Source organism: Sapajus apella, unplaced genomic scaffold (assembly GCF_009761245.1).
Source record: "Sapajus apella isolate SASKATOON/1434 unplaced genomic scaffold, GSC_monkey_1.0 scaffold23, whole genome shotgun sequence".
NCBI classification, from domain to species: domain Eukaryota; kingdom Metazoa; phylum Chordata; class Mammalia; order Primates; family Cebidae; genus Sapajus; species Sapajus apella.
The window spans coordinates 25,846,240-25,864,931 of record NW_022436963.1 but is presented as its reverse complement, the minus strand read 5'-3'; the positions used below and the strand labels follow the sequence as shown (position 1 = coordinate 25,864,931).

At 35.3% G+C, this 18,692-nt stretch overlaps 1 long non-coding RNA gene across 3 annotated transcripts; it reads right to left on the bottom strand.

The window, feature by feature from the left end:
* Nucleotides 1-355: 355 nt before the first annotated feature.
* On the bottom strand, nt 356-12,797 carry LOC116559532. 3 transcript variants are annotated; one of them, XR_004272499.1, is made up of 4 exons: nt 12,665-12,797; nt 9,495-10,579; nt 2,468-3,631; nt 356-1,158 (listed from the first exon to the last, which is right to left on the bottom strand). It is a non-coding gene; the product is annotated as an uncharacterized LOC116559532 (long non-coding RNA). The 3 variants fall into 3 exon arrangements; XR_004272498.1 differs by lacking the exon at nt 356-1,158 and having other exon boundaries at nt 2,021-3,631; XR_004272497.1 differs by lacking the exons at nt 356-1,158; nt 2,468-3,631 and having other exon boundaries at nt 7,437-10,579.
* Between the last annotated feature and the right edge of the window lie 5,895 nt (nt 12,798-18,692).

Sequence of the window (18,692 nt, the reverse complement as noted above, 5' to 3'; positions counted from 1 at the left end):
GAGTGGCTGGGATAATTGGCAGTGATAATCTGGGATAATGGGCAGTGTAAATTTGCTTATGATTTACACCAGCATACCAGACGCCATTTCTTTATCATTGCCAATTATGGGAAACATCACACACTGGAGCCTGGAGGGTGGGGGACTAGGGGAGGAATGGCAGGGGGTGAGGGGTTTGGGGAGGGATAGCATTAGGAAAAATACCTAATGTAGATGATGGAGTGATGGATGCAGCAAACCAGCACTGTGGCACGTGTGTAACTATGTAACAAACCTGCATGATCTGCACATGTACCCCAGGACTTAAAAAGAAACACAAAAAGAAAAAGAAAAAGAAAAGAAAGGCAGCCTGAACGTGAAAAAAAATCTGCTTATGAACTTCCTACCCTCTATTCATCATGTTTTGTAACAGAATCTCCATTCTCTTAAGACTCCATCCATACTCCACTTTCTGACCCCACGATTATTCTGGGGCTGAATCTATACCAAGTCCCAGGTGTGAGTTTGTGAATCTGACTTGGCCATTCATAGTCAATGAGTCTTTACCATGGTACTTTTGGTGAAGCTCTCTAGAAAGATGAAATTTTCTGCTATTAAAGCTAAGAATATATATGCCTGGAGATACTGGGGATTACCAATGGAACTAGACTGCCTATGAGTGGAGGGGGAAAAACGGAAATGCAGGTGCAGAGAAGGAATCGGAAAGATTTTTAACAATATTATTTAAGTATCTGCATATAGCTGAGTCTGAAGACAATATACCTTTTTGATTTTAAACATGAACCCCTAATTTCCTTCTTGACATAAGCCTATTTGAGTATGTTGCTGAAAGCTGAAAGACACCTAACTTTTTAAGCACTTGGTAAAAGATGTTGATAATATCTATACCTCTATTCATATAATGCTATGCAAGAACATTCAGTAGACTGTAATCTAGTAAGAAAGATATGTGCCCCGATAACTTAAGTGGGGCTCCCTTAGTGTCATTGAGACAATCAGGAAGAAAAAATCAGTTATAAATACATTTTCACTAGAAAATGACATATTATGGAGTACAAAATGAATAACGGAACGAAAGCTGTCTTGATTTCAGTGGATGTTATAATTGTCCAGATTTCATTCTGATGTGCAACCAGGATTGACAGAAGGTAAGATTTTCTGTAGGAAGAAAATGCAGAAGTAGAAAAATTGGCATTCTAGGTTTAAAAAAGTAAAAAAAATTACACAGCAGAGCTGCAGGTATATAAAATGAAAGTGGGTTTAAGTAAGGTTTCAATTTCAGAAGACAATGCAAAATATCCTATAGAAATTCAAAGCCTGCATGAAAGGAAATGTCCAGTGGGTTGAGGCCTAGAAAAGACATGACCACATAGTCAAGTCCTCCCAAGTTAGTATTTGCTTTGGTAAAGCTGCCACTGTAAAAAGTAAGATTGTATCTTAGGTCATTTCCTTGGGATTGAGCTGCTGATTGACTGATAAAGTCAGAAGTCCAATAATGGTACATAACTAGAAATATCACAGCAATACAATTGAATGATTCGAATGTAAGATGGCAACAAAATCTGATAATCTACCACATCCATCTGATGGTTAATTTTCCTGCCAGGGTTCTACTTGTCCAAGTTTTGGGATGAAGATTGCCACTGTTTGTCTCTGTGGTCTCAATTTTATGAACTTCTAAGAATGAGCATCCCATCACCACAAAAACTTTTAATTCATACAGTCTTTGAATGTGTTCATGCATCCCATCCTATGGCTTTAGCAAGGATTTATATGTCTGTTCTCTGATACATAAGATTACTTTCTTTCCTCAAAAAAATTATTTCTCACTTCCAAGTTCATAGCTGCCTGGGATGACTAAGAAGAGGGACTCATTTCCCTGTAATCTTCAAGGGCTACAACGCAACTGAAAATATCTGGATTTTATTCAATAAGATTAGGTACCTTTTGAAAGATTAATCTAATATTTAGGATAATACATGGGCATGAAAATTGTATATCCTTCAAATTCAGCTTCTTCTTTTTTTCTGTACCATTTATTAGACATCCCCAAGAAAAGCTTACTTTGCCTAAGATTTTAAGAAAGAAAACTTTTCTAATAAGAATGTGATTTGATAGTTAACAAGTTGTGGATAATTTTGTGATGTTGTTTTTATACAGTTATTGTAGGCAGCCAGTTCCTATGTGTAAATTCTTGGTCTCTTTAGTGCTTATCAGATTATATTGGAGGGATAAGACCATCTCAATAGGCAATTTTGGCTCGTTTGATAAAAAAAGAAATGTAAATAAAAGGTATTTTGAGGACTTGGATGATTGAAAGCATAACATATGGCCTCATGTCTCTCCGCAAGAATTTTCTTGACTAGCATTTATTGTATGAACAGGAAAGTTAGTACCTGTTAGAAAAAGAAAAAAATCCCCAGACTTTAAGCTTGCACCAGGAAGGCAAAGACAAGTGCATAATTACCTGAAAAGTGGCTTCTTATTTCCATTTTAAAGCACCATAATACAGCAGAGATTCACATTTTTGTCTGTGGAACACAGAGGTGTTAATATACAATTTAGATGTTGTAGTCATATCTGGCCAAAAAGTCACTTTGATTTTGTATTCTCTTGATAGTTTTGATTTTCTGTAAATTATGATGAAATTGGCTGTAAGTAGCACTGTGAATTTAGTACACAGCATTAGTTAACAAAGGACATTGTAAAAATAGATGTGGCATTGACTGAATGTGTTGATCAGAGAAAAAGATGTATGGGCAGAGACACAGGTATAATATATACATGCATGAATACATATTATATTTGTATGGGAACTTAAAATCCACAACTTACATTTATACAGATATCTCATTAAAGTTTCGTAATACACTCATGAGAATTTTCAACCAGATTTTAGACATTGTTACATGACATTAATAATTGATATGGATTCAGAGATAGAACAGAGCAAGAAACTCTGTTTCCCCTTTTCTCTTTCCCTAATTTTTTTTCATTCCACTGGAAAAGAGGTGTTTATTAATGAAGAAATTATGCTTTGACAAGAATTGGCCAAGATTTAAGATTTTTTTTTTCAGCCTTCTGTGAATTCTTCTTGCACTTATAGTCATAACTAATCAACTTAGAAATAAAAAAGATTTTTCATTCTCAAATTATTTAACAAAATTTTATAGATCTTGTACATTTATCTTTTATAGCACTACTCATCTCGAATTACAATTTTCTACATGTAGTAGACTTTCAGTTAGCTACACAAATCCAATTCATACTTTCCTCTTTATTTGCATTTGTTCAAGAATCATGTAGTCATGCACTTCAATTGATGTTGGGTCTCTTTCCAACACCAGAGGGTAAATTTTGACTACTGAAACACAAGTCAGTATTTCCATTGCCCTTGTTAATAATTGGTTTAGAAATGATTATCGGGCACAATTCTGACTAAAGAAAAATAAAGTAGGCCTGTCTGAAGGTGTCTGGGCAATTTTTCTTACTTTAAAATTATTAAATTAAAAAACTTTAGGAAGTGATGACCCATGACTCTCCTTCTCTCTTCTGGCTTTTGAAAACTATTGCATGAGGATTGTATGCATGGAGCTGCTTCGGTCATCTTGATGCTATGGAACGCACAAGTCTATGAAAAAAGACAGCACATTAAGTATGACAGAAAGAAATGATGAAAAGCAATCTGATGCATTGCTCTCACTTTTGATCTGTTGAATTTTCTTTTACTATGCATGAAGTAGAATCCAGTTTTCTGTTTCTTGTAGCCAAATGTATCATATTGAATACATCAGGTATATTTCTTTCTACCAAATTAAACTTTGACTTACTTGATGACATAGACTTCATCTGACTAATCTTCATAACTACAGTGTCCAGTGCAATGCCAGATATAGAGTGGGTTTCCCAATACTGCAGAATTAATGAATAACTTTCAAAATTAAATAATCATGTAAATACTGTCATTCTTTAATCAATTTTAGGCAAATAACTAACAACCAGAACTTTAATTGTAGAAGATTTTCAAGGGGCAGAAATTCTGAGAGTATTTGCTCCATAACATCAACAATAAACTTTTTCTAGTGCACAGTAATTAAGGTATATTGAATTAATCTAGAAGTCACCAGAGGCCTTTGTCTTTAAGACAGGGTACCATTCATTTAAATAGTAATTTCTGTTGTGCTATTCTTTTAAATGCCTATGAATATGGATCATCAGCTAGCATAAGGGCATCACTTTGTTCTCTAGACTCTAACTTCTATAGGGGAGCTCCTGAAATGAGAATGACATCGAGAGCAGAAACTAAGAGTTTCTAAGTAAACTAAGCAGAAAACAAGCGAGTACACAAATGGCTTTTTTTTTTTTTCAAAACCCAAAAATGATTGATAACTAAATGGAAGTATTTGGAAGTTTCATCCTAAAGTTGAAAACAGCATTTAAAACAAAAAGGGATTCAATTTTCCACATGGTCAGGGGGCACTGTCTCAGCTTGAGAGGACCCCCTGCCAGACCTTCTTCTCTTTCTGTGCCACAGAATATCATAATGGGGGCTGATTTTTCCCTTTAAACTTTTATTCCTTTGAGCTGTCAAAGCAGTTTTGTCAATCTTCTTGAATATATCATCCATTATAATTCCATTTAAAATACATATAAAAATAAAACGTGTCTACTTGCCAGAAAAATTTAATTTGTTACAGTTTTTTAATGAAAGAAAATTGTCTCCCACAGAAGGCATATTTTGCATGTATTTTATCCCTCAAATTGTGCTAATTTTTCATATGTCATTTATAGTTTTCATCCCAGCTTATCTTTTTCACTTGTTTTGAACTGGGTTGTTAATCAAAAATGTGCATCAATTTCCTGCAATTCATTCACAGACTAAATCCTACAGTGACTTTAATGTGCAAATTACCATAAGCAACAGAAACTAGCATTAACTATTGTAAGCCTAGACAGTTCATTGACAGATAGGTAGGTAGGTAGATAGGTAGGTAGAAAGATAGATAGATAGATAATAGATAAAATAGATAAATAGGTAAAAGCATTTATTGGAAGAATATGGGAATCAAGGGAAACCTAAATAGCTTGTCTCAGAAAGAACAAGAGCCAAGGTACTCAAGTATCTAGGTAAGCAGAATTAATGCTCTGTGACTTCAAGGCATAATGAAAGGAATGAATTAATTCCAAACATGTTTTGTAGTTGAGTCATCTCACTCAGGATTAAAAATTTCAGAGAGACAGTTTGGCCTTAAACTAGGAAGAGCCTGACTATTTTTGGTCTATTACGTTTCCAAGACAGCCTGAAATGTAGAAGGGTTCGTTCTCCAAAGCAAAAACTACAGAGCTATTACAAAAAAAAAAAAAAAAAAAAAAAACCTCAAAAAGGAACAAAGAAGGTTGATCAAGCCTAATGATAATGAGATTTTTTTTATCTCATCACCAGACTTCCTGGTTTTGAATCTCAGCTCAGTTTATAACCTAATCTTGTCCTCATTTGTTAATATCTGCTCACCAGTCTTCTGACTTTTGATTTTGCTTCCTACAGGATTGCACTTCACTCTCTCTACTGTTTATATTTGCTATTTGGGATAAATATTTTACTGAACCTGGCCCAACAACTGGAGTCCTCTCTTCCTGCACTGGAACATAGCTTTCCCCAGCGAAATGAAAAAGTCCCAGGGAAAATGGTATTTTTATACTCATCCTTTCACCAAATGTGTTAGGTATTTGGTTAGGGGTGATAGTAGATGGAGAGGAGGCACAAAGGTGAGCCAGGTAAGAGAAACAACATTTCAACCTTCATGGAAATCACACTTGAGAGGTGCAGAGAGACATTGACTCCCGGAAGTGAATGATAACTACAACTGTGAGTGGTGGGTACTAGGTACAGATCCACAGACCCATTAGAGGGAGGATATGACTGCATTTATAAGGCCGGGGAGAGTCCCTTGAAGAAGGGACGATTATACTGGAATCCAAGCAAAAATAATAGAAATGAAACAGGTAAAAGTTAGTGGAAAACGAGAACATGCCAAGCAGAAGTGCAGGGTTTGCTAAAATCTTGAGGTGCAATGGAAACTAACCTGCTCGGGGTAAAAAAAGAAAGCCAGGAGGGTGATGGGCAGTTACCATTGAGGGAGGTAGCCTGGGAATTGTGAATTTGTTTTGGATGGATATGAAATGATGTTGAAAAATTAGGCAGGTGCCAAACAATTCAAGGTTTTATAAGCCTTGTTAAGGATTTGATCTTGGATATATCCAAAGAGCAATGAAAAGCCAAAGAGTGTTTTAAGCAGGATCAAATCTGCATTAAAAAAACAAAACAAAACAAAAAAAACCTTCTATCCACAGAGTGGAAAATGTTTTGGAGAATGGCCAGAACGGGTGTAGGAGCTCCAAACATAAAGCTATGGCAGGAGTCCAGGCTGTGATGATGATCATCTGGTTTAGGATGATCGAAATGGAGATGTGGAAAGAGTACAGACTTGAAAAAAAATTAGGAGTTAAAATTGTCAGGATTTTCATATGTTGGCTATGGTGAGGGAAGAAGAGAAGGAGGGAGAAGGAGATGTCAGTGTTTCCTTCTTGTTACTAGAGTTCATAGAATACCACATGATGTGATATTCACTGAGAGAGGACACAGATTTGGTGGGATTGGAAGGGGGTTGATAATTTGGGATATATTAATTTTGAGATGTCTTTCAGACATACACAGGAAGATATTAAGTGGGCAATTGGGTATGTGTTTCTGTAGCTCAGAAGAGAGATCTCAATGGGAGATAATATGAAAGTCATCTGAAGACAGAGAAGTAAATTCAACATAATCTCATCATTTCCTTATGCCAATCCCATTTGAAGAGGTCTAAAAGTAAAGAGTCTTCAGAGCCCTACTTTGTAAGCTGACCATGACTCCTATAAAAGAGGCAGGGTAGCATAATGATAAGATGGCAGCTTTTCCTGTCAGAAGATTTGGGTTTAAGTCTCAAGGATATCTCTTGAATAATTGTGTGATTTTCAGCAAATCATTTCCTCACTCAGACATTGTTTCCTTCTCTATAATATAGCAGTAATAAAATCTCCCACGATTGCCGTTGCAAAGAATAATGTGATGATATCGATGACAAGGGTATATAAAAGCACTTTGTAAACTGCTACAAACACTTGTCTTATTTTATTACCAAACCCCTATAATTATACATGTATGTTCAGTCTACTCAGAGATTAACAAATGTCATTAAGTAAGCACAGGCTTTTGAGGACTCTCAGACTGAGAAGACATGTGAGACTATTACTGGTTAGCTGTTTGAGAGATGCATTAAAAAAAAAAAATCCAACCTCAATTCACTTTCATCAGATGGGCTTCTGAATCATAACTTCGTTCTTGCTAATTAATTATTATGAAAGATACAGAAAAGACTTACCAATGTGGAAATTCGGTTGTTATAGAAAAATGTTTTATTTAGCTTCTTATCTTGTCTTGAAAGGCCAAGCATTAAAATGAGCTGTGAATGCTTCCCTTTAAAGACAAACCTCTATTTTACTGTTTTCATCTCTAAATATAAGAAGTAACATCTCTCCAACTGCAAGATGAGGAGATACTCTCCCTGGGGAAATGGGACATAGCCCTCAGGAGTCTATGAAGCAGCTGCAAATCAAAACCCAAGGAAACACCTTTAAGGGGCATTGTATCAATGTCCTGAAAATGTCTGAAAGCCTGCTTTATGATTTGGGGAAAATCATCAGAGACACTAGTAGAATCAAAGAAGATGGAAGAAAATGTCACTTAACCTTTACAGATGTGTTACAGAACACCTAAGAAATTACTAGTCATAAGCCACATTTTAATAGTGAAATGGATATCACAGCTCTGAAACAATCTTAAAAAGCAAAATTAGCAAAGAAAATTTTTGCTCAAATACTTCTCATGTGTCACAATATTCTTTTACTAAAGCTATATTAAACTTTATAAATTAAATTTAGATTTCTCCATAATGTAGCTAAGACTATTTTTATCTCCATGTAAATAGTAACAAAAGTATCAAAGTATAGAAAGAATTAATGTTTTTATTTTATACTATTATTAAGTTTTAATAAGCTTACCAAAATGTATAATGATATTTTATTAGAATCCCCTGTCTAGTGAGGGTCAATTATTATACTTTATATTAGGCTCAATTTCAGATAGCACCTAATTAGGAGTTATATGTACTGCTAAATTTTTTTTAAAGAAGACTGAAATGTTGATAATTTTCATTTATTTTACACGGTTAAAAATTAAAGTTACCTTAACCAAGAGATCAAAGTTAAAGTAACCAGAATGAGGCATGTTGACTTCATGTACCTCCTAATATGATGTGCCAGGAAAGACACAACATTCACACCAGGGATATTCTGGCCAGCAATACCTCAATCAAATCACAGCAATTCTCAAACAAAGCCAAATGGAGAAAAATTCTAAAAAATAACTGGCCAGTACTCTTGAAAGATAAAGTGACATAAAGACAAAGAAAGATTAAGAAATTCTTTTCATTGTATGTGCCTAAGGAGACATGAAACTTACAGCAATATAAGATCCTTAATTGGATACTGGACTAGAAAGAGGATATGAATGGGACAATTAGAACATTGTGAGTAGAATCTGAAAAATCAGTTAATAGTATTGGATACATTAATGATCTGATTTTGATAAATTGTACTGTGTCTGTGTAAGACAACATTTGGAGAAGTAAAGTGTATATGGGAAATCAACATATTATGTTTGCAACTTCTTTGTTTTCCTTTTGTAAATTTGAACTTATTTCAAATTTAGAATTTTTTAAGTTATGCTTTTTGTAAGAAGTACAGCTTACGTTTTATGGGAATATGGTGTAAAATTGTTAAAGAATATTAACTATTTTAGAAGTTATTTTGTTTCATTCAATCACTTCAATAATTCATTGTCTGGAATAATATTATATGATTTATTTATTGTAGACTGACTTTTATTGTGAGTTCATTTCTCTATTAGATTTTTATATTTTTATATAAAAATTCCTTAAAGTATCTGAAATATGGCATTGTTCTTTATAGTAGTCATTCTAATACAATAGTTCACATTAGATAATGAAGTTATCTATTCTTAATAATAAGCATAGATTTATTTTCATAAAAGAAAAAAGATATTTTAGAAACAATCACAAAAACTCATGACATATGCATCTGAAGATACATAGTTATCAAAGAGCACAAGAAGCTATGTGACTTGCTGTATATCACCCAGTTGGTAAAAAATGGCAGAGTTCCAAGTCAAATTTATGACCACAACCTCCAAATTCATCACATTTTCTAATATGCTACTGAGGCTACTTTAAAATATTTTCTTTAACAAAGCCCTCACTCCTGACCTTAAGAAATTTAGTGAAGCTCTATCATATGGCTTAATTAATCCGACTCTAGCAACAATTCACATTCTATTAATATTTTGTCAGAAATCTCTATGTACGCCCTTGACTGACCTTTAGAGTAAAGGGAGGGTAGAGCTTCAAAGGTTGGGATTCCAAAGATCTTTTTTCATAACTCTGTTATGAAGTAATATATCAGGCTGATTTTATAAAAATCAGAGGAAACAGAAGAGCCAAAAAAGAGTTAGTAGTGGTAGATGCCACCTCTACCCAAGGGCAAGCATAGGGACTTCTGGAACTGTGCCACATGCGGTGTTTCCTCCACTCTTTCTGTTCACTTTTCCTTCCTTCCTGTCCCCTGTACCTAGTGGCCACAACAAAGCTCTAGCCTGGCATTTCCAGAGCTTCTTATTTCAAAACTGTTGCTTTCTAAAGTGACTTACTAAATACAACCATGGAACCATGATTATTTCAATGCATAACATAGAATCTAAGGTAACAATAGTATTACTGGACATTCCCTGCGCTGTCTCTGTACACAGGCTCCACAACCAAAGTTCCTTTGCATCATTCAATCATTTACCCACATAGCTCAAGTCCAAAGTATTTCATTATTCCTCAATGATCCAAACATGTAATTTCAATCATTAGACCCAAGATTATATTTTTAAATAGCAGAAGGGATCCATTCTTTTAAGGCTGCTTCTGACTCATGATGTGAGTGACAGCCAGTCAGTTAAATACTGCTTTCTGCATCTGTAAAATAAAAATGTAAATGCTGGTATTTTCCAGTTGGATCAAGTGGCACCAACATCTTATGATGTTCTGTTTTCAAGACTGAAGTTGCCCCTTGAGGTAAGTAGGATACGCAGAATGACAGCTGGTGATCCAGATGAAAACTGCAGATGATTATGACCCTTCCTGCTGTATTCTTCAAAAATTCGATTGCCTTGGTTTCCTGGATTTATATGCAAACAGACTTTATATCGGCATTCAAAATTCTGACTTCTCTTAAAAATCAGGAAAAGTTTGGATGCACATTGCATACATCAGTACTCACAGGGGTTCAAGGTGGAGCTGCCACCTCTCTTCTGGCCATCTGATTTCCAGGCCACATTGCTCATTGTCGTGTTCCATCTGGACCATTTCACTGATTTTCATTGCCTGGCTAACTCATATAGCCATTTAATTTTGTGACCCTGTTTTAGAAATATAGATTAACATCAGCTTATCAAAAACATTAAAAACCTCATTTAACATTAATTGATGAATACCGGGAGTAGTTTTTGTGAGAGAAAACTACACATTAACACAGAAATAGAGACATATGCACATGCAAATTTAAGCCGAATAATACATGATATAAAAATAAAATATGTTAATATATTCTGGAGCCATGTTACATTTGCCACCTTAAGTTGAATGTTATTTTCATTTTAAATAAATGCATAATGTAAAAGTAATAAAAGACTCATATATTTAAAATTTGTTTGTGTAGAATATTAATGAACTCCATAAAATGTAAAATAATACAAAGGACTCTGAATATTTTGGAAGCTTTGTTTTTTTTACAGAAAAATGTGTTTATTTATTCTTAAGTTTAAAATAATTCTACTAATTAACATTTTTTAATCTGAAAAGATTATTTAGACAGTTGCAGTTAAAAAATGACAAAAATTATCAGGACTACAGATCTCTGTTATTGCATTCTGTGGACGTTCTCATAGTAAAATAGGTTTAAAAACAGATTAATTGTGTGCTTCCACTTCAAGATAAATGGACTGGTGCGTGTTACTATGGCAACTACATACAATTCCAACTATCAACTTTCTTACTACTGGAAAAAAATCAATAATGACATACATTACTTAAGATAACATATAGCTTTGGAAGTTATTTATTTACCCAATATTATTACAAAAACTGCTTTACTATGAAAAGTCAAAGGCAGATGCTTTTTAAAAATGAATATGCCAAAGCTGAATCAAGTATTAGCAAAACCAGCCACATTCTCCTCTACTAAGTGGCTCCAACACATGTCTAAACTAATTATGTGTAAAATATAATCCACTCTGACCAATCATCCCTGCTGTAATTGTGCATGTTATGCTCATAAAAACATACCACTAACCTTTGCAATATCCTTTAAAATTAAAACAGCAGTTAACTTTCTTTCAGTTCAACTAAATACTTATAGCCTGAATTTTCCAGAATTGGGTTAGCATATTGAAACCTAAATCAATGAGGTTGCTTTCTTGGAAAAGCTGTCAAATTAAATGTTATATATCTTTTGGGGTTTATCTAAACAATTTCTTGATCCACATTATACCGTAACAGATTTGACTTGTGGATTTTGGTTTTGTCTCTATAATTTTTCTCTCATAGGTTCAAATGCTTTGTTTACAACTGTTTAAAATTCAGCTTTATTGTGACAGCTGTGAAAGAGAAGCAGGAAAGATATGCCCAGTTCTAAGGAGTAAGAACATTCTCATCTTCAAATTAATGTTACTCTATTCTGTTGTTATGCCCTGAACACACAGGCTAAGGCCTCAGTGTCCCTTAAGGGTTGACTTTGTTTTAAAAGAAAATGGTGTGATTGAAAAATACTTCCTGCTTTTCATTCTAACCTTATTCACTTTATCAATCAGAAAGATGTTGGGATTTTTTTGTATATATGTTAAAAAAACAACAACAACAACAAAAAACTACAGTCTAAACACTGACTAATACCCTTTTCCTGTCTTCCCCAAAAACAGATAATTGAAAATGAAATACAGTTATATTATTTGGCTTCTCCCTTTTTTTTCTCACTCTCATTTTTGCCCTGTAGCTGCAGGACTGAAATAAAAATAAATACATGCTATCTAGTAGCCAGAAGAGTTCCTGGCTTTATGCTTTACATTGAAAATGGGTCTCATGCTTTAGAAGTAAAAAGAATGTGTTACACTTTCATCTCAATATTCTTGTCCCACTCATTAAACCAAAGCGTCAGAAATTTGGCTTGAGGTATCAAAAATTTTACTCTTAATGCAGCCTAAAACAAGTAAAGCACAAGACATAACAGTAAAGCAGCAAAATGTTTTATAACCCTCTGAGTACTCTGAAAGAGCCATGGATACCTGTATTATTTTTTCTTATAGATGATGGTAATATAAAAGAAAACAATTCTTATTGAATCTCATTGTATCCAATTTGTTGGATAATCACATTTACTTGAATGCATCTGGATTCCCTTCAAATAAAAACACTGCTAGACTGGGCCATTAGAGATTGAAGAAACTGACCTATGATGAATCCCAGTTTAAAGCATATCCTTGTTCTTTCATTCACCACCATTGACTTCACAATCACCTGAATTTCCATCTTGCCCTTGTAATCCCCCGTCCCTTCATTATTCATCATCCTTTGTCTTACTGCATCTTCAAAGGAAAAGAATAAAAGTAATTCTGGGCCAACTTGGATATACTTCAAAAATGGTTCCTGCTACATTAAATATCATTCCACAAATGAGTACGTCAACAATAACGATATCTAATTTTGAAATTGAATTCTGAGTGGTTATGTGCTTGTTTCCACTTCTTCATATTGGACTTTCACTCTACTGAATTTGTCCTCACCAAATCAAGTCAAGCAGTGTTCAGCTGGACCTTTGCCTCACCATGCAATTCTGATCCACTAATGGCAGCTTATAGCAGATAACAATACTCAAAACAACAGCAGCACCGTGCATGTATACCCTTCTTCACAATATCCCAAACATTTCCTTAAACAGTTAGTGCTTCTCTATTTCCTGACAGATTTTGAATGCTTACCAGTGTACAGTCACTCTTGCAAGCAGTGTAATACTGTTTAGTGCATTCTTGCTGAAGCAGCATACCTCACTGCATGTGTTTTCCCACACTGAGGAGTGCAGAATCTGATCATTCTTGTTCAACAGGGTAACCTATGTTACATTAAGTTAGCCAATCATTTTCCACATGGGACTACTCTTTCTCCGAGTAGTTGGCTGATTTGCCTTGGGTAACATAGCTATTGCAAGACAAAGCTCACCCTTAATCTAAGTATTCTAACTGATCTTTCCTTTAGGTCACTAGAATTCCCAGCATTCATTTGAGGAGTGGTTTTTCAAAGGTGGCAAATGTTTCCATTTGTTTTGATCTGTGTATTCTAGATAGAAACCGCTATCCTGATTTTTAAAGTAGCCTTCAAAAGATAATAAACTGCATTAAGATGGCCAAAGCCAGCCGGGTGCAGTGGTTCACACCTGTGGTCCCAGCACTTTGGGAGGTAGAGGCAAGTGGATCATGAGCTCAGGAGTTCAAGACCAGCCTGGCCAAGAGGGTGAAACCCCATCTCTACTAAAAATACAAAAATAGCCAGGTACGGTGGTGGGTGCCTGTAATCCCAGCTACTCCGGAGGCTGAGGCAGAGAATTGCTTGAACCTGGGAGGCAGAGTTTGCAGTGAGCCGAGATTGCACCACTGTACTCCAGCCTGGGTGATGGAGTGAAACTCTGCCTCAAAAAAATAAAAAATAAAAAATAAAAAAAGGGCAAAGTCTATAAAATGACCTCATCTGGTGACATGTAAATATAAAATTCTTTCTAGTGTGATTTGTGTTTTAATTATCATTTTGTGCTCCCAAAAGGAATTTAAATCTCATGATATTTTCCATTCATGAACTATGCATCTCTAAGCTAGATATATAATCACTCTTAAAGCAAATCACTTTGTATTACAGTTTATCTAAAGCTGTAAATATGACAATCATCTTCCTATTTTGGGTGGATTTGGAGAAAAGCCCACCCAATATAGCTCGGGATGCTTAACTCTCTTATTCAGAATCATAAAAAAATGAGACATGATGCCCAAGTTATAATATGTAGAGGACTTTCTCTTTTTTGTCTCTGAGAATGCTAGTTTTTAATTCCCCTTCTAGAGATGGAAATCTCAAAACTTTAAAAATATTGAACACTTTTGTTCTAATAAACAAAATAAATCACAACAAAATATGTACATGTAATAGCTATTTGCTTACTTTACACAGAATATCTTTTCATCTAATCTCTTCAGTTAGTAAATGAGGGCCTTATTTAATGTTACTTAATAGCACCTGGATGATATTTAGTAGAATCTCTCACTTTACAGCTAAGAGATAATATCTTCCACAGGAAAAAATTAACAATTTAAATTAACTCATAAAAATGCATTCCCTTAAAACTATTTCTAATTAGATACCCCTAACCACCTCTCTTATCCATCATCTCTCTCTTCTTTCCCTCTACTTTCAGTCTCTTATTCTCTCATTTTCTCTTACACACACACACACACACACACACAAATATATTTTTTCTAGAAAAATAATATTGTATAATAATCTTTCAAAATCCTTCAAAAATAACCTATGGTTTCAAAAGTAGTGATTGTTTTATAACTGGATTTTATAGGCAAGAATTCAGCCAAATCAAGTATTATGACATAAAACGACTTATTTCCATCTGTAACCCAATGTCAATAAGAAGTTTTCTTTGTAAAATAGTTGCAAAAGAAACTCATTTGTAGCTAATTACCAGCTGTATTTCAGGCTTTTCCCTGTAAAAGGAGAAAAACTAAACTGAATTTTACACCTTCAATAAGTGACAGCAGATTCCTGAGAAATAAATGGTATTAAAAATTATCCAGACCTAAAATCTTGATTATTAAGACACTGTGAAAGTTGAACTTCTGAAAATAACACACTATTAAGTTCAAAAATTAAGGTGGCCAATTTATATTTGATTTTTTTGAGAAATTACAATTATAGAGAAATATTTAAATTAAGCTTCTTCTCTTACTCTCCCCACATTTTCTTTCCTTTTTCAAACCAGTGACCCATAAGCTAGTTTACTTATCTCAAATACTGTATTTTAAAAAGAAGGGCTTGGTGCTAATGCAGTGATTCTTTTTTCTTCAATTATCTTTTATTACATATTTATCAAGTTTAATTTTCTTGCATTGATTGAACATTTTTTTAGCATTCAACATTTCAAAACATTACACTAACAAAAATGCTTTATGTGTTAGGTATCCAGAAACCTGTTTGAATCATACAATATAAACAGATGAGAAAATCTAAAACCAGCTATCCAAATATAACAACTTCCAGCTGTATAATGGCAATTCAATAATTCAATCTTACGTCAAAAATTAATTTGGTATTTCTTTAGAACAAGTCTGATGATCCATTGCAAACTGAACATTTGCTTTGAGAAAGCTCTTTTTTATTCTTTTAAAGAGTTCAAAGATCTTATGGAAGTAAATCTAGGAATACTAATTCACAGGAAAGGAAAAAAAAATAACGACATGAATATGCTTACTATTTTTGAAGTAGATGAATGGCCACAATTTATCAGTCTCTGAACTTGAACCTCAAGCTTTTAATTTCAGAGAGGACACTTGCATACTTCTGAGTATGCATCTTCATTGGAAATTAGTTTCTCCTTTTTCTCCTTGGACCTCAGTTTCTCAATCTTAGCACTAATGAAATTGAGGACCAGGTAAGTCTGTCGTAGGGGCTGTCCTGTGCCTTGTGGGATGGTTAGTAGCCCCACGGGTTTCTAGATGCCAGCACCACCTCCCAGTCACACTTTTGACAACTAACAGTATCTCCAGACTACCAATGTTCCATGGCAAAGGAGGCAAATTAGAAATTAGCAGCTGGTAAAAAAAAAAAAAAAACTGAACTAAGGGGTTTAAAATTAACAGCTCGTTAAAAATTGAAAAAAGGTCAGGCACATTGGCTCATGTCTACAATTCCAGCACTTTGGGAGTCTAAGGCAGGTGAATCATGAGGTCAGGAGTTCAAGACCAGCCTGGACAACATGGTGAAACCCTGTCTCTACTAAAAATACAAAAAAATTACCTGGGGGTGGTGGCAGGTGCCTCTAATCTCAGCTACTAGGGAGGCTGAGGTAGGAAAATCACTTGAACCTGGGAGGTTGAGGTTGCAGTGAACCCAGATCTCACCACTGTCCTCCAGCCCAGGCGACGGTGTGAGACTTTGTCTCAAAAAATAAAATAAAATAAATAAAATGAAACCTAGGCCAGGTTCAGTGGCTCACACCTATAGTCCCAACACTACTACAGAGGCTGAAGTGGTAGGTTCAAGACCAGTCTGGGGAACATAACAAGACTCCATGTCTACAAAAATATAAATGAAAATAAAAAAAATAAAATCTAGTGTATATGTTCATTCTCACACTGCTATAAAGTGACTACTTGAGACTGGGTAATTTATAAAGAAAAGAGGTTTAATTTATCACAGTTCTGCATGGCTGAAGTGGTTTCAGGAAACTTACAATCATGGCAGAAGGCAAAGAGGAAGGCATGTCTTATATGGTGTCAGGAGAGAGAGAGAAAAAGAGCGAGGAAGTGCCACACTTAAAACCATTGCTCCCATGAGAACTCTCTCACTGTCTTCAGAACAGCATGGAAAAATCTGCCCCCATGATCCAATCACTAGGTCCCTCCCTGGGCATGTGGGATTACAATTCGTGATGAGATTTGGGTGGGGAAACAGAGCCAAACCGTATCAGCTAGAAATTATATTTATAATGTATGCTTTATTTTGGCTTCACCCAGCAGCTGACCATGCGGTAAGGATTTGAGTGCAAGTAGTTCATTTTGAAGGTACTCCCAAGAAGCACCAGTAGAGAACAGAGAAAATGAGACAGAGAAGTAAAGAAGCCAGCAGAGGTTAATTAATGAATGGATGACTGCTACATGCCACGGTAGCTTGATCTTGTCAGAAACCTTGGGGTTGGGGTGCTATGAAGAATGTGCCTCCCTTTTGTATCACCTGAGAGCTGAGGGATATGAAGTATTCATTCACCAAATCCCTTCCCTCATTGCTGACAATTACTCTGGAGGGCATTTATTCCCTGGCATTTCATTCCTAGTTGATGGGGGGTCATACATGTGACCGGAGAAAACCCTCAAGGAAAGTGACAGATGTTTGTTAAAGGAAACTTGTGGTGTCTGCAGCAATGGTTCTTGAAGTATGGTCCCTGGACCAGCAGCGTAAGTATCACTTGATAATTTATTGGAAATGCAATTCTCAAGCAGCACCTTTGACTTATAATGAGAACTTCAATGCTGTGTTTTAACAAGCCCTCCAGGTAATTCTGATACACATTTGTGTGTAGATCTTTGGCCTAGCATGCTCCAACAGGGGCAATTTTGTTCTCAGTGAATATTTGGCAATGTCTGGAGACCTCGCTGGTTTCTATAAGCGGAGGGTGGGGGGGCAGGGGTACTGTGCTACTAGTATCTAGTGGGTAGAGACCAGGGATGATGCTAAATGTCCTGCAGTATACAGGACAGTGCTCCCACAACAAATACGTATTCTGCCCAATATGTCAACAGTGCCAAGATTGAAAAACCCCGGTCTAATGTAATGGGGCATGATGAAGGGATGTTAACAAGGCAACAACAGCATCTCCCATATCATGACTTTTCCTTTTTGTGTTTTTGTTTAATTTTCTTTCGAGTTATTGTGTTTTTTAGCATTACAAACATTACTAAACATCCAATTAAGCATTCTAGATTACATGTACACACTACACTTAACCTTGCTTCTTTTCATCCTGGATAAAGCATCCATTTTTAGCTCTCTTTGACAAGTGTCCTTGGAGTGTTCTTTTCTATTGAGTGAGACAACTGTGCTCTTCCAGAAATCCCCTATCTTTCTTTGCTGTATCCAGTTAAATTGCTGTCACCAACGTCTCCCGTCACATTTACTCATTCATGTGGAACCCTTTAGAAATGCAGGTTCCCTTAACTGTGAGGAGGAAGCTATCTAATTATCAAACCACTCAGCTCTCAGCCCCTGTAAACTTCAGAAGAGGTATAAGGATTAACAGCTCTTCTCTGATTTTTGTTACTCAGTTTCTGTTGAATAAAGTTGTCATTGAAATACTCTGATATCACTCCACTTCATAACAAAACATCTCAAATACCATCCCAGTAATACACCTTGGAATTTCCATCAGAATATCACATTCATTTGAATGTACAAACTCACACATCACGGGAGTATTGTCCTCCTTGCTGCTGTAAACAGCTAACATTCAGCATTGACTCTGTTGCGAGCAGTGTGTGCTAATTACTTTGCAAATTAAGGTAAGCAGAATCTTGGTTCATGACCTTTGCCCCTGTGCTACCTTCATGTACTTGCTAAATGTAATGATGGTTACTAATTAGTTGATTTTAAAATAGTGACAGCATCCTGGATTATCCAGGAGAGTCCAGTATAATCACATGCACTCTAACAAGT